The sequence below is a fragment of the Panthera onca genome, chromosome A2 (genome assembly GCF_046562875.1).
Source record: "Panthera onca isolate mPanOnc1 chromosome A2, mPanOnc1 haplotype 2, whole genome shotgun sequence".
In the NCBI taxonomy this organism is placed as follows: Eukaryota; Metazoa; Chordata; class Mammalia; order Carnivora; family Felidae; genus Panthera; species Panthera onca.
Window position 1 is genome coordinate 105,678,799 of NC_138340.1, and position 14,442 is coordinate 105,693,240.

Below are 14,442 nucleotides of genomic sequence, written 5' to 3' on the forward strand. Positions count from 1 at the left end.
CAGGAATGTAGGGTCCGTGAGAGCAGGAGCCCTTTTTGTCTTACTCCCTATTGTCGTCCCAGAGCCTAGGATGTTGCCTAGCATATAGTAAGTAGTCATTATACTCTGTTTAGGGGATGAACACACGTCTTCCAAAGACAAATGTTAGTTATCAAAAGTAGTCCATTTTACGCTGCAATATTCCCTACCTATCTCGTACCTTGTATTTTGTGAGGAACCCATCTTTCGTGGAGCTCTGTTGTCACGTAATTACACATGGCTGCAGTTTATTCCTTACCACTCCTGACTGTGTCCTTCAGAACTGCTAAAATAAGAAAGGAGTCATGAAGTCCAGTTACAGAAAGAAAAGCTTTGAAAAGGCCATTTAAGAAACGAACAAAACTTTATTACATTTAGTGATCTTGATAAAGAGAAAGGAGGTCATGTATTTTACCAGGCATATATATTTTAACGAATTTTTTTAAAACCTTAGTAATAACAATCAAAAATACATCAAAATTAACTCATAGGATATTGTCAACACATTAGGTTGTCCTGGGGTTAACTTTAAATGGTTTTTGGCAAAAATCTCACAATAAAGCCTCTTTTAATATTTTTGAACTTTTTTTGTAGATGTAGTATTATATGAAATTCATAAATTTTTTTTAAAAAATTAATTTGTTTTTAAGTTAATTGGCTTTCTGGTAGTCTAAAGAAAGGTAAACAGTGTTTCTTGTTCATCCTGGTAAATGACGCTTTTTCTGGATATTTGTTTCCGTGGAATACAAATTCTCTGGAATGTGAATCTTATTGATAGAGGATAAAGTTCTATAAAATCTTTTTCACAAAAAGTTTCTATATCTTCTTTGGGTGAATTTGGCTAAGTGATCGTTAGGCAAAACGGTCTGAGCAAAATTCTGAGTTGAACAATTATGAGGAAAATCTAATCAATATAGACTGATGTTGTATAATTCAGATCTCATTTTTTCCTAATTCCAATGTAAGGATCAAGGATTTTAAATTACATAACTGTAAATCGTGCTGTTTATTTACTTGAAGTCGAAATTGGTGGTGGTTGGTGTGTGTGTGTAGAATCTAAAAATGTACATGAAACCTTTAATAGATTTTAAGTCTCCATTTCATTTGTATGCAACGTATGTATAACATATCAATGTTTTGCTTTCAGAACACAGATCTCTCTTGGACACTGGTGATCAAAGCATCTATCTATCATGATATTCAGAACTCCCCTCCAGTATTAACTAAGGATGTTAGATTTTGCAGCTTCTTTCAGAGCAGTTGCTAAGGTGGGTCAGCATAATTAGAAGGCTTCCCTTCCCCTGTCCCCGAAAGCAACTAGGTTTTGCTTGAGTGAAACAAATAAAAAGCAGGAGGCTGGCCAGAGGTTGTAAAGAGTGGGCAGTGGGCTCCCCCAGAATTCCTCTTGGGTGTATCCTATCTTCTCTTTTGTTTGGTGAGTGTGTGTGTGTTTGTGTGTGTGTGCGCGCCCATTAGCTGATGAAACCCCCTTCCCGTTGAACTGGGACGGAACTAAGTGAGCAGGGTGTAGCTTTGGAGGGTTCTGAAATCTAAGAACAAGCTTCCTTTCCCACCACTTTATGCTGAGTCAGTTCGCGGCAGAGTGCTCTGCAGGATCTAGAAGCCTTTGTGTTCAGATTATTTTACTAGCTACAAAAGCCACACCCTTGTGCTACACAAACAGAACACTTTGTCCTTCCAGGAGGTCCGTACTTTGACCACAGCCCTGGGATTTCAAAGCTGCCTCACAGTGGCTCGCCTATTGTGATGTAAAGTGTTAGGCCAGTGAGAGTCTCGGAGTTATAATGCAGATTTTTACGATTGTGAGCTCTGGGGCTCACGGGCCAGTGGAAGCTTTGAACAACGACCATCACTTAAAAACGCCTCAGAAATCCATGCATTACACTCTCACAAAAGAAAATAGTACAGTGACAGTGAGAAAGAAATGGAATAATGTGTTTTGATTTAGAAAAATCCAGACTTTTATTTTCTAACAACACGTATTCATTTATAGCAAATACAGCCCCCCCCCCTCCCCCAGCCCCTCCACTCCTTATCTGTGGTTTTGCTTTCTGGGGTTTTAGTTACCTGCAGTCAACCATGATCTGGAAGCAGATGATCCTCCTCCGGACCAGCAGTCAGAAGTATTATCATATCTATATGTCGATAGGAGCCTAACCCTCACAGTGTCCACATCACTCACCTGACTTGTCCCATCACGTAGGCATTTTATCACCTCCCACCATCACAGGAAGGAGGGAGAGTATAGTACCTTAAGATATTGTGAAAGAGAGAGAGAGAGAGAGATCACATTCACATAACTTTTATTATAGGATATCGTTATACTTGTTCTATTTTATTATTAGTTATTGTTGATCATCTCTTACTGTGGCTAATTTATAGATTAAACTTTATCATAGGTATGTGAGCATAGGAAAAAAACATAGTATATAATACAGGGTTTAGTACTATCCATGGTTTCAGGCATCTGCTGGGGGTCTTGGGAACATTTACCTGGCAGATAAGAGGGGACTACTGTCCCCATTTAGATTTGTTAGGATAGTAAATTATCCATTGGTCCACACTGGTACCAGCAGGAAAGAAGTGGCTGGAGGGATGAACTTGGAGGCTAAGCCACACCTGGCAACCTAAATCTCCAGCTTCTTCCTAGCATAGCAGCAATCATTTTCATGAGATCTTAGTCATATCCTTATTCTCAAACTCTGTTACAGGCTCCAATGCATTGTACATAATATTATATTTCTAACTCAATACGGTAATAATGAAACTACCTTTACGTGAATGGTGATCACTGCCCTATGCACTGCACTGTACTAAATGCTCCATTTTCTCCTTTAATTCTCAACATAAACTTGTTGTAACTTCTGCTGTAATCCTTTTTTCACTAACAGGGAAAGCGGCTTAGAGGTGTTAAATCTTTAGACATGGTCACTCAGTTAATGAGAAGAACTGGGGTTCTAACAAGGCCTGGTAGATTCCAGAGCTCAAGATCATAACTTGCAAGCCCATTAATTGCACGAGACTTTGCACTAAATTAAGGAGGATTTTGAGAGGTAGCCTGGACAAACTGGAAGGCCAGAGGACTTGCTTTGAAGTGTTGCCCTAGGAAGCACATTGGTTTTACTTAGATAGGATGCCAGTTGTGGGGGGATGAGGCACGTTGACAGCTATTGCTAGTCACCTGAGCATCCACCTGGCCTAACCAGCTTTGTCCCCCAAACCCTTGGCAAAACCATTTCCTCTCCTAATGCTTTGCAACCTTCATAAGATAATGTGGGATATCATTTTTTCCTTTAGCCAAGTAGATCTTAGTGAATTCTCCCTTTTCACTATTAGCACCCCCCTTCCTGGAATACACATTCATTACCATCCACCAAACTATATACTAAACCGTTCTGCAAAGTGAATTTCACACCAAAGTTATTGACATTTTTTCTGAAGTCTCACACTTAGACCACTCCTGCAAATTTCAGCCATTACAAGAACTATTGTGAAACAACCTACCCCTGGCTTTTTTTCTTAACAAAACCTAATTGTATCTGTATGAGGCATTTAAAAATTTTTGACGGGGGGGGGGGGTATGAATGCTCATGTTTTTATTCTTTTATTTTGATACGTGACTTTAATAGCAGCCAAAAAAACTAGTGTGTGTGTGTGTGTGTGTGTGTGTGTGTGTGTATACAATTCTTTTGGTAAGTCCTCAAACTGAATGCAAATGATTCTAAGAAGTGTTTCTTTCATTTCTTTTTGTAAATGTGAGCTGATTTGGTCACTTTTTTTTTCTGAAAACACACTCTTCTCATGCCTTCTGTGCCACCACAGTCCTCTGATTTTCTTTCCGTCTCATTTGCTGTTCTTCCTTGCTCGTCTTTGCTAGTTTTTTTTTTTTTTTTTTTCTTGACTCAACTGCTCCATCTTGGAGTACCTTGGATTTGACTTTGATCTCTCTCCTCCGTCTCTTCTCTATCCCTTTCTGACCTTATCCAGCCCCATCCGAATTTAAAAACCCTCTCTAGGGCGCCTGGGTGGCTCAGTCGGTTAAGCATCCGACTTCAGCTCAGGTCACGATCTCACGGTCTGTGAGTTCGAGCCCCGCGTCGGGCTCTGGGCTGATGGCTCAGAGCCTGAAGCCTGCTTCCAATTCTGTGTCTCCCTCTCTCTCGGCCCCCCCCCCCCCCGTTCATGCTCTCTCTCTGTCTCAAAAATAAAATAAACGTTAAAAAAAAACCCTCTCTACACTGAAGATCTAACATTTCTATCTTCAGTTTTGACATTTCCCCTAGTTCCAGATGTCTAGTCCATGACTCCCTCCCTATGTACAATGACAAGATTTGTCACATATACAAAGAAGGACTTTTAATTTTCTCTCAGAATGATTCCTCTCCTAGTCTCGTCCATTTTGGTTATATTTAAACTGCTACATGCCATGTTGTTCATGCTATTTCATAGTCTCTTGTTTCTGTATCTCCCCCATCTCTGTCATTCTTTTCTCTCTCTACAGACTAGCTCTTCACTTGTATTACTTCCCAGTGATGGTGCTGAGGAGAGAGGGACTGAAGCTTCTGAATTCCAACTCCAGCCCTGGCTTTGTAAAGAAAGTCATTTGGATAAGCTCTTGTTAGCTGTCTGTCCTGATCTACAATAGCCAGCATGGGACTAAGGTCATATGCTATCATCAGGCCTCACCTCTAGTTATGAGTAAGGCAGTTTTTCAGAGAAGGGTGTGAGGTGGGCATACATCCTGGTAATTGTTTACAATCATACCAGATTTATTTTTATTTTAATTTTTTAAATGTTTATATTTTGAAAGAAAGAGAGACAGAGGGCAAGAAAGGGAGGGGCACAGAGAGATGGAGACAGAATCCAAAGCAGGCCCAGGCTCTGAGCCATCAGCACAGAGCCTGATGCGGGGCTCAAACTCAAGAGTGGTGAGATCGATCATGACCTGATCCGAAGTCGGACACTTAACCAACTGAGCCACCCAGTCACCCAGTGATTTTCAATAATTTTTACAGTCATGGCCCCCTTGACTTGAATGCTCATGTAAAAATTTAGAAAGAATCACGCTTTTATCAGTAAGATTGTAGTCAACAGACTTCTTTTTGTGTTCCAGCATTTCTTCTTTTTCCCTGTTGATTAACAAAGAACTTGGACTGTATGATTTCCCAACCGACCCTAACATAAGCTCTTTCTCAAGTTCAGCCCAGCAAGTTTGTTTCCCTTTATTTCTTTACTGAATGTGCACGCCTAGTTTGGACTCTTTGCCAAGTAGGCCTTTTGGGGGTAATCTGATGTACTAAGAGTAGCAGTGACTAAGTAGCCTTGAATTCAACCAGAGTCTGTTAAAATTGATGTAATTATAACCTTTACAATATGATCTTGAGTAACTGGTGGGGCGGGGGTGGGGGGGGGGAGGAAATGCACTACAGGAATTCCCCAAAGAAATCTAGTGAGAGAAAAAAAAATACAGCAAATACTCTTAATTTTGACAATTCAAGGGAAGTCTGATGGATGATACTCACCTTTCTTTAGCCACAATCTTTTTTTTATAACTAATTTTTTTTAAATGTTTTATTTATTTTTGAGACAGAGAGAGACAGAGCATGAACAGGGGAGGGGCAGAGAGAGAGGGACACACAGAATCAGAAGCAGGCTCCAGGCCCTGAGCCATCAGCCCAGAGCCCAACGCAGGGCTCGAACTCGTGAGATCGTGACCTGAGCTGAAGTCGGCCACTTAACCGACTGAGCCACCCAGGTGCCCCTCTTTAGCCACAATCTTAATCCATACTAAGTCAGTGCATCACAGAAGGAAAAGTTGAATTGTATGCTAAGATTTATCTTTCTAAAAAAAAAAAAGTCACATTCATGCCCGACCTCAAAAGGGGGAGGAGCTTCTCTCTTCATGAACTAGAGTTATTCATCTTATTTCTTACCTCATCAGTTTCTCAAGAGTAATTTTCAAACGGAAATCTACTAGGCAGTTTTGTTGGGATGGGCCTTCCTTTCTAGCAATGCAGTTATTTCCATTTAATAATTAGATAATTGTTATGGAAATTCCCTCTTAAAAGCATTACTTTAAAAAAATTGTACAACATTTCTCCTCAAACTTCTTAAAGAATGCGTATGTCACACCAAGAATAAATGATGTGAAATTGCTTTTCCGGGACATTGTTCCATTAGAGTGAAAGTAAAACAGTGTTTTAGTAGCCCTTTGCTTCATAGAATAATCATCATGACTGTCATTGTCATGAACTAATTTTGGTCTATTTGAAGACAGAATTCTCTACATGACAGCTAAATTGTTTTGATTACTTGACATGTCACAATATGAAAAATGGTACCACTGAAATTTCCTCACTTTTCCTCCTTTATTGAATCTGAATTATACACCCAAACTGAGAAAAATCAGTCATTGGATAATGAAGATATTCACAAGCAAATGAAAACAAGAGTGAAAACAAGAGTATATATACATATATATATATATGTGTGTGTGTGTGTGTATATATTAAAAAGGGTGAGTTGCATAATAGATTTTGTGTTATATAAAATCCATTTATCTTCATGAATGGTGTTGCCACCAGTTTTCAAGCAAACTGATAAAAAAATCTTTGATAGAGCAGTACAGCCTATGGAGAAGATTCCAGTGGGATCCTTGTTCTGCTTCTTCATTGTTTTCTTCTTATTGGAAAAAAAACAATGAGAACGATCACTGATAAATCTTCAAAATTTCTCTAGAAGGAGAGAATTATAAACTCTTCTCAGAACACTTGCATTGGATAATGAATTCTGTGGTCAGATGAGTTTGGGGACCAGTACTGTATTCCATGATTTTCATAAAATTTCCATGATTTCAGCCATGGTCCAGCCTCTTCTTTAGTGTCACTATACAGCCAACCATCTTAACTGACTGAGCCACCCAGGCGCTCCTCCCCTCCCACCCCCCCAACCCCCCCCCCCCCCCCCCCCCCCCGCCTCCATAGCTAGCCATCTTTATAACATGTTTTCCTGGAAGTTCCACAGACAATTCAAACTCCAAAACTGAACTCAGGGTTTTGGGTTTTTTTTTTGTTTTGTTTCGTTTTTTGTTTTTTTTCTTTTTCTTTATATCTGCTTTCCTACATCCATTTCCTGCCAGCTATCTTCTTGTCCAAGCCAGAAAACTGATATTCATCCCATATACCTCTCTCTTTGTCATTTCCCTCCCCCCAACCTTGGTCAGTCATCCAGTTCTTTTTTATTTCATGCCTTTCTGATCTCGCTGACACTTACTCTTTTTCTCTATTGTCCATCAGGCCACTAATCTAGGCTCTCACTTGGAAGGCCTGCATTTTTCTCCTCTTCCTCCAATTCATCCTTCACACTGTTGACACAGATTTCCTACACAGCTCTTGCCCAGCAGGTCCCCTATTTATACTTTTTAAGTGGTTCCCCTTCAGGGTAAATGTCCTACCTCCACTCTTTCCCCCTCAGATCTTCTGTCTTCTTTTCATGAGCCCTGTGTTTCAGAAGTTCCCTAAAATTGATGTTCTCTGTCTTCCCATCACTGACTGAACATACTATTGTGCTGAAAACACTCTTCCTTTTCTTTTGCGATAGGCCAATTCCTTCTCATTCGAGGCTCAGCTCCTGTGTAATCTTCCCTGATGCTGAATAATGTGCCCATCCTTATGCTTCCTAAACACCTAGTACATAACTCTGATATAACATTACAGGGGAATGTGATGGTCTGTGGCTAAAAGAGTATTGCCCCTGGAATCAGACAGATCTGTGTTTGAATCATGGATCTACTATTTATTAAATAAAAACCCAGAAATGTAGTTTAACCTCGACAGATCTCAGCTTTTTATCTGTAATTACTTATATTGATAATACCTGCCAAATGGAGTCTATATAAGTTTTAAGTGAAACCAAGTGTATAAAAGCATAAAAAAAAAATAGTGCCTGGTGTAATAGGTAGATATAGTTGGGTCTCCCCCAAAACTGTGGGTGTATCGTGTTCTTAGGATTCTCAGGGCTGGGAATAGAATTGGTCCTTTGAAATTCTGACATCCTGTCAGCATTTGACACTCTTGCCAACTCCCTCCTTCAAAAATACAGTCTCCTATCTTGGGTTTCCTGACATAATTCTCATTTACATTCTCCCTACCGTTCTGGCTACTCTTTTTCCATATATTTTGCTGGGTCATTTCTCACAAGAACAACTGTTTCTCTACTCTCTTAGATTAAATCTCAGAGGCATGTGAATTAAACCGGTGAAAGACAGGTTCATAGAAAAGAAGGCATAAAGCTTATTTTTTTTTAATATTTATTTTTGAGAGAGAGAGAGAGAGAGAGAGAGAGCGAGCACAAGGAGAGGAGGGGTAGAGAGGGAGAGGACCAAGAATCCAAAACAGGCTCCATGCTGACAGCAAAAAGCCTGATGTGAGGCCTGAGCTCACAAACCTTGAGATCATGACCTGAGCCAAAGTCAGATGCTTAACTGACTGAGCCACCCAGGTGCCCCTAAAATCTTATTTTTTATTTTATTAAAAAAATTAAGTTTATTTATTTATCTTGAGAGAGAGTGGGGCAGAGGCAGAGAGAGAAGGAGAGAGAGAATCCCAAGCAAGCTCCACACTATCAGTGCAGAGTCTGATGGGGGGCTCGAATTCATACACTGTAAGACCATGACCTGAAGCAAAATCAAGAGTCAGATGCTTAATGGACTGAGCCACCCAGGAGCCCCTAAAATCTTATTTTTAATTTTACACACATGGGGACTCCACAGAAAGAAGTAAAACTTCCCCCGAAGAGTTTTCATGAAGATTACATAAGGTAATGTGTATAAAGCACTTTGTATTGTGAGAGGCACACAGGAAGTTCAAAATAAGTGTTAGTTTTTGCTATGATCCATTACTACTGTCTTTAGCCCGTCAGCCATCCAACATTAGTGATCTTTTAAAAATGCAAATCAAATCAAATCATATTTCTACTACAAACTCTTCAATGGCTTTGTGACATCTTTAGAAAATTGACCTTTACAAGACTTGTGTGACTATGATCCAGCTAGCTGTAGTTGAAAGTCCCAGCATGATCTTATACTGCTCTTCCTGTTGATTTTTTCCCCCAGAAATTCTGGATTTCTTTCATTACTTATCTATATGACCCTCTTTTGCAGGCGGGTTTGCACGCTTCTAGTTCTTTCTTATCTGACATACAGTCCTGGCACTCACTCCCTCCAAGTCCCTCAGGCTTTGGTTGTTTAGGAAATCCTACTCTTCTTTGAGTTTTGTTTTGTTTTCCATCAGGTTTTAGAGGAAAAAAAATAACCAACTTTTTGGAGGTGGGCTTATTCTTTTGGGTTCACTTCTTTCTTTTTTGTAGTGTTCCTCACGATTGTGATTTCTTTCTTTGCCCATTATTCTCATGTTACGCTTTGATGATGGGGAACATCTCTGTCTTCTTCCTGGTTACACTTCCAGTGTATACCGTGTGGAAGATGCTCAGCAATTCAATATTCACTAAGTGAATGAATATTATGGCCAAAGTGTTGATAATTTCCCATTTATTTTTTGCATATTTCTTCTCTCTTAAATCTTAAACCAAAATTTTCTCTAGTCTAATCCAGAGATTAGATTCATGCTGTCTAATAACTTTGATTATTAGATGTGTATGAGTATTAAGAACAAATGAACGATGCTCTGAAAGTCATGAGATTTCTCTCAGAGAAATGTCTACATCTGCAAAATTTTCTTTAGAAAATAAGTTCCCAGGCCTGATACATTTTTGACGTTCAATGAATAAATTATTCATTCAATAAAATTGAGTGTTCTTGATTATAAAAATACTTCTTAATCAGTACAGCATATCAGTATGGTTGCTATTCTGTTTATTATGACAAAACTGCTTTCAGACATATTTTTACCACAAAAGGGGACATTAGGTTTTATATGGATAGGACTAAATATTTCACAAAATGTTTTTTAATTGTGGTCTAACTTTTTCTATTCCTCAATATACTAGTTTATAAATACAGAATTGATCGGTTCTATAAGCTAATGGAAACCGAGGTCTATTGTATTAAAAGTATCGGGACCCCTTAGATTGTTTTATGTCTGGTTCGTTATTCTTTAACAGCAAAGAGCAACTTTAGCGTTTTCTTCCTCCAGACTTGTAGCAGGTCATGAGATTTGCCCATAGCATTACCTTTCATCATTTTATTGCTCATTCTACCTTTTTAAAAAATCTCCTCACTGTCCCACGCAGCTAAGATAAATGGGAGAATAACTCAGTGGAGCTCACCCTTTTAATTAGTCACTCGCTTGGACTCTGAGCAACTAAGCCAGCACCCACATTGCCTCCAAGATTTATAGCCCAGGGTGGTAGCTATAAATAGCCCATTTCTATCTACACTTAAGTTTCAAAAAAAAAAAAATGGAGTGTTGCTGTAGATAAGGTCAAAAATAAGGTTTAGTGGGGAATATAATTCTGGAAGACAGCTAACCACCGCTTTAGAAAATATTATAAGGAAAGAAAATTTGAGTCTTAGGTCTTTACTGTTTCTATACTGTCATGAATCTTGATACCTGCAGCTCTAATATTGTTTACTTCACACAGTCCCTCTGTGCCTCAGATATTAGCTCTTCTCCCAGGACGTATATAGTGAATAGTGATTACGTGTTGCCATCTTGACTGTCTAACGTAGGCCATGGGTTGTATTATCTCTAATTCTGTAATCCCATATTTTTTACATGAAGAAACTACATATCAGCATGGCTAAGCAATGTGCCCAGATTCCTCTATATAGTAAGTTAGGGGGTCTGATGTTCAAATCCAGACCTTTCTGACTATAGTCTGTTCATTTTGCAGGGTGCCACATTGCTTATCCTCATCATTGCAGAGCAAGACAAGACTGTATCCAGAGGGCTGATCTCATTATGATGGAAATCACAATGATGGAAAAAATCTTCCATCATTTTTCATATCTCTTGCAACTCCCTGTCCCTTCCCCCCACCAGGTAGGCTCCTTCTTGGTCCACTCTGTCCACTGCTTATACTTCCCTCCGCTTTTGGCAGTTGACCTTCCTTAAAGGCATTGCATCATCAAAATACTTTCCATTAAGAGCTAGGTCTACTTAGAGCTGGGTTTGTTCATAATAAAATGTCAGTTTTTGAACAAAGTACCAAATGAGGGCAGGCCTCAGCTAAAAATATCTATAGAAATCTCACCAATACAAATTTGTTCCTTAAGTGACTTAAAATTAAATAATTTCCCTGAGGGAGTTAATACTTCTTGCCACTGTTTAACTTGAACTGAATGTTTTAGTCAAAATTTTTTTTTTCCTACCAATAAACTGGGACCAGCTTTCCTGAGTGAGTGTATGGGGGGTGGTGCAGGGTAGAGTGAGGAGGAAGGGAAGACAGGCCTGGGTGAAAGAGGATATTCATGAGGTCAATTTTGGATACTGACCTTTCTAGGGAGAGCAGTTCTAGAATAAATGCTATTCGAATTGGAACTGCTGGAGGCTGGCAAAATCTGTTCCTTGTGAGCACGAGGCACAAGGAACATGGTTAGGTCTCAGTCTTGGAAATGAGATGTTTCCCAGTGTGGATAAGGGCGGTGCTTGAACTCTGGAAAATTGATATTGTGTTCCCATCTTCACCCGTTCATTTCTTCATAGCAAAAGGCTTCTGTCTGAGCATACTTTCTTTCATGCATTCTATGTCCTATATATGTCTTGATGACAAATTACTAGGTTGCATGCTACCCACTCAACTTGCCTAAAGAAGTTTCTCGTAAGCATCCTGGGGACTCTCATCAAAGAAATGTGCAGAACATATAACTGGCCTCATGGAACTGGGAGATTTGTCAGGAACTGACTCTCCTTTTTTCCCTTTCTGGGGCCACATGGTCTCACTTTTTTTTTTTTTTTTTATGTTTATTTATTTTTGAGAGAGACAGAGATAGAATGCGAGTGGGTTGGGGCAGAGAGAGAGGGAGGCACAGAATCTGAAGCAGACTGCAGGCTCCGAGCTGTCAGCACAGAGCCTGACCTGGGGCTTGAACTCACGAGCTATGAGATCATGACCTTAGCCAAAGTTGGACGCTCAACCTACTGAGCCATCCAGGTGCCCCTAAAAATTATTTTTATTTTATTTTTTTCCATCATGGTAAGTGTACTCTTTAATCCTCATCCTCTTACCTACAACCATCAATTTGTTCTCTGTAGCTAAGAGTCTGTTTCTTGGTTTGTCTCTCTTTCTGTCTCTTTTTCTTTTCTCATTTGTTTTGTTTCTTAAATCCTACTTGTGAGTGAGATCATATGGTACTTGTCTTCCTCTGACTGACTTATTTTGCTCAGTGTTATACTCTCTAGCTTTATGCATGTTTTTGCAAATGTCAAGGTTTCATTCTTTTTTTATGGCTGAATTGTGTGTATACCTACATATATAAAATCACTTCTTTGTCCATTCATCTATTGATGAACACTTGGGCTATTTCCATATTTTGGCTATTGCAAATAATGCTGAAATAAACATGGGGGAACATCTACCCTTCGAATTAGTGTTTTTGTATTTTTGGAATAAATAACCAAAAGTGTGATCCTGGATCATAGAGTAGTTCTATTTTTAATTGTTTGAGGAACTTTCATACTGTTTTTCACAGTGGCTGCATCAATTTACATTCTCACCAACAGTGCATGAGTTTCCTTTTTCTCCACATCCTCACCAACACGTGTTGTTTCTTGTGTTTTTTATTTTAGCCATTCTGAGAGGTGTGAAGTGATATCTCATTGTAGTTTTCATTTAATTTCCCTGATAATGAGTGATGTTGAACATCTTTTCATATATCTGTAGGCCATCTGCATGTTTTCTGCCCATTTTTGAATTGGATTATTTGGTTTTTCGGTATTGAATTGTATAAGTTCTTTATATATTTTGGATATCAATCCTTTATCAGATACGTCATTTGCAAATATCTTCTTCCATTCAGTAGGTTACCTTTTAGTTTTGTTGATTGTTTTCTTCACTGTGCATAAACTTTGTTTTTATGTACTCCCAATAGTTTATTTTTGCTTTTATTTTCCTTGCTTCAGGGGACCTATCTGGAAAAATGACCAGTATCAGAGAGATTACTGCCTGTGATCTCTTCAAGGGTTTTTAATGGCTTCAGGTCTCACATTTAGATCTTTAATCCATTTTGAGTTTATTTCTGTGTATGGTAAAAGAAAGTGATTCAGTGTTATTCTTTTGCATGTGAGTGCCCAATTTTCCCAGTACCTTTTGTTAAAGAGACTAGGGCCACATGAGCTCTTGTCCCAGCCTCTCTGTAGGTGTCTGCTGTACATTTTGGTCCCTGGAGACTACTCTATAAACATTTGCAGAATTTCTGTTCCGGAAGGGTTAGTGACAACAGTCTGTGGTGATTGTGGTGGGAATGTTTTGGGGCTAATATAGAGGCTGTGAGCAAATAGTTTTAAATGAGACTGTATATTTGGATGGGATTATGGGGGTTTAAAGCACCCATCACACTATCATGTGTCCCCTTTCCATTTGGCCTGTCTGTGAGTATCCTGGCAGTTGACTCCATGTGGCCTTTCAACATCTTGGCTCCAAATTCCTGGGCCAGAGATTATAGTTGCCCCAACTTTTTTCATCTGGTGAAAAATATCAGTGCTCTACCTGGTGTTAATAATTCTTTCCTCGTCTTGCATGTTCTTTAGCCCAAATCAAGAAAGACTGGCAAGAAGCTGCAAGTGAACAGCTTTCCATCATAGAGAAAACTTGGAGCTTATACCTTTTTAGATGTTGTTACCTTACTACCTTGGTATTTCTTTTTTTGTACTTGTGAAAGACAAATCAAGTATCCTGACTTAGCATGAAAAAGGAAAACAAAAGCACCCATTGGTAAAAGCCTTCCTCAAATTCCCTGAACCAGACATCTCCCATTTCCTTTGCTTAAGCTCATTTCCTGACAGCCAGCCTTGTGCCTTTCTGAGCTCTTTTATTGTAGTTTACTAAAAAACAAGTGAGTGAGCGCTCTGCCTTTTTGCTCGCTAACATCATCTTTGGAAGGTAGCTTCTTAGACTTTCCATCTATGTGATTTCTTTGATGTAATTCATTTTTATACACACATAAAGAATTTTAAGAATAACTTTATTAGTACTTTAAAAAGTCTAGAAATATAATTGTCAGCAAAATTACATACCTTTTTTGTTTTCAGATTTTATGCTTACACAACAACAACAAAACACTGAACTCTTGCGCACTTACTTTAAGGAAATCGTTTTCTTTCCTCTGTAGCTTTTGGGAGGAAAGCAGCCTGATCCTTTTTTTAATCTTTTAATTTGTGTCAGTGTATAAAGTTGGACATTTCTTGATTATATTTCTAAGAACTTCTTCCTATAAGGTTTGACATG

At 39.0% G+C, this 14,442-nt stretch overlaps 1 long non-coding RNA gene across 1 annotated transcript; it reads left to right on the plus strand.

The window, feature by feature from the left end:
- LOC132674637 (uncharacterized) lies at positions 1–11,195 on the plus strand. Its single transcript, XR_009608570.2, has 3 exons — positions 1–87; positions 1,166–1,286; positions 10,891–11,195. It is a non-coding gene; the product is annotated as an uncharacterized LOC132674637 (long non-coding RNA).
- Positions 11,196–14,442: the final 3,247 nt, after the last annotated feature.